This window comes from Lepisma saccharinum, chromosome 2 (assembly GCF_977018435.1).
Source record: "Lepisma saccharinum chromosome 2, izLepSacc3.1, whole genome shotgun sequence".
NCBI classification, from domain to species: domain Eukaryota; kingdom Metazoa; phylum Arthropoda; class Insecta; order Zygentoma; family Lepismatidae; genus Lepisma; species Lepisma saccharinum.
This window is the reverse complement of record NC_139230.1, coordinates 47,149,541-47,152,294: the sequence shown is the minus strand read 5'-3', so window position 1 is coordinate 47,152,294 and position 2,754 is coordinate 47,149,541.

The following is a 2,754-nucleotide window of genomic DNA, read 5'->3' as shown; positions in this document are numbered from 1 at the left end:
CGAGCTAGGGTATCCAGCCAGCTTTGCCCACGGAGAACACCGATGGACGAGAAGTGCGTGGAAAAGAAAGTGTTGCGTATGAGCTGTGGTGGCTTTAACAAGACAATAAATATTGTGATTTGAATATAATTCGAGATGTGAGATTGATTGATCTATCTCTGCTAGACTAGCTACTCCTCAGTGCACGTCACTGGATGCATCGTTGCAACAGAGCATCGTTTGGTGGGTTAATTTATTAATCGCCCTCATTAGAAATGCATACGTATAAAATGTAATAATAATAATTAAACAGACACACACATATAATTTATATATATTATATATGTATATATATAATATAACCTTTGTTATTTTAAATTTGGAATTATACAAGTATCGGTTCAAAGTGGTATGGGCTTAGCCCTAATTTTTATATTTCAGGTTATTCAATTGCATTTTTTCCCATTGTGGGTCATTTCCTGAATTTATCAGTATTTACTTATCCTAAAATACTTGAACTAAATATGACCGTGAGTGAAATGAGGCACCCTTGAACTTGGACAACACTTATCCTAGAAGTGAACTTTGGACTGGCAGTGTATCTTCCAACCCTTTCACCTATCTTTGACTCCCCAAAGGTTTTGAAAGATTTGAAATGACTTTGTCCTTCTTTCTAATATTCTGTTTTCATGTGTTTTCTTTTAGTTTGTAATTTAATTTTCTACTATTTATGTCAATGCCCCTGAATAGTTTCAACTTGATCATGGGCAGAAAAATATATTCTTGTGTGTTAGTATTCAGTGTATTACTAATAATTCATATCAAGTAACTATAAAATAATAATATCTGTGTTAGCTGTGGAAGATTATTTTGTTGAAGCCAACAAGAAATAGTGTCACTGAATTGTGTAATTGGTGCAAATAGCTACCTGGTACACCCACCACACAATTTTTTCAGTTACATGCTAGGTTTGTCTGATAAATTTCACTGTTTATGGCAGAAAAACGTGATTTGGACTGGACCATATCAGTGATATGTGGATTATTCTGAAGTAAAACATCCAAAATTCATGGTCAACAATGTCAAGGTTTGTCTTTTCCAAAATTGGTGGCTTTAGTTCTTTCCCTTTTTTTATATTCAATCAACAAAGCCCTTTTTCTTGATGTGCGGTGACTTTTCCTTGTTTTGTGAATTATTACTGTGACAAAACTAGACTTTTTTTACTTTTCAGTTATTTTTGACATTCTTCCTTGCACCCTCCTCCTTCCCAGAAAAAAAGGATATGTATTTGGAGAGGAGGAGCATTTCCTTTGTAAATGTTTCATTTTAGTCAGTTTTTTAATTACATTTTACTTTTTTAAATTTCAAGTGTTGTATATTCCACATTCTGTATGGATCCTCTGCAAAAAATTACCCAGAAACTATTGTTGGCAAACATTCATATTAAGTATTGGTTATTGCAATATGCAAAATGCAATTTGACTTGAATGTTAACAGTTTTGATAATGATTGTTTTATATAATTGCCATAATGCATCATCCACACGTTTTATGTAATTGCCATATGTATACAATGTACAGTGGTGGAAAAAAGTTCTTCACCATAAGACTTTAAGGGCATGCAATACAATTTCCACGGGAGTCCTCCCAAGCCCTTCCGTCCATGGCAGTGTGCCAACTTAGCTCTCTTGGAGCCAGATCCTGCTCTTTCGTGCATTCTAGTCGGACCCTGTGGCCGAGTGGTTAGCACATCCCGTTGCGATGCCAAGAATCCAGGGTTTGAATCCTGCTCGGGCTTGGTTGTTTGCGAATGTCCATTCATCAATTTCATCACTCATCCCCATCTTCACAAATTAGCCAAGAGGCACAAAACGTGAAGTAACTAAATCAATCAATCTTTGGTGCACTCGTTCGGCTGTGAACTGGGACGCCCACTCCCTGTGCCCCACTATGATGCCATCTCTGGTTCCGACCCACATAGACCACCTTTCGTCATAATTATACATTTTGCACGTGACGTGATACCTATTGTTATATTGGCTTCGTCGCCCCACTCCCTGTTATCTCCCCAGCTACTTCTTTATAGCGCAATGCTAGCCGTGAAATTGTTATCAGGGAATTCTTTACTTTCGATTACATACCACCATCGGTGGATTATTGAGATGGGCGATGCCACCGGATCTAGATGTTGAAAACTAAGAATATATTGTCCTCAATTTAGAGTTAACGATAATAGCAGTGCCCCACTCCTTTGACAACTAACATTACCCTAGAAGGCACTTTATCCAGCCATCGTAAATCTAGCTCCATGAGAGTCAGTTTTGACTCCATTTAAGGTGAAATTTAGTTATTTTATGCCCATCAGGTTTGGCAACACTGCCAGGAGGCAAGGGAAAAAGCATTGATCATATGGGAGTATGATTTGATTCATTCTCTTGTGAATATAAAACTTTCGATGGAATAGAAAGAGATGTCAACGGGAAGATGACAGTTTGAAGATGAATTTCACCAGCGAAAAAGTCGAAACTTCCATTTGATTAGCCGTAACTTGATGTTGAAGTTGATTCCCCATAAGGAATACATGGGATTCTGAAAATAATTATTCATCATATTTTTCAAACATCGTGTCCAGCTTAATAATCAACATAACAAAATGTTTGCACTTGCAACATGGAGAGAAATTCATACTCTTGGATACACCCAGGGTTTGTTTTAGTAGCAGTGCCCATTCGGGCGATACTGAAATAAATGCACAATTGGTGCGTAATTGTATCTC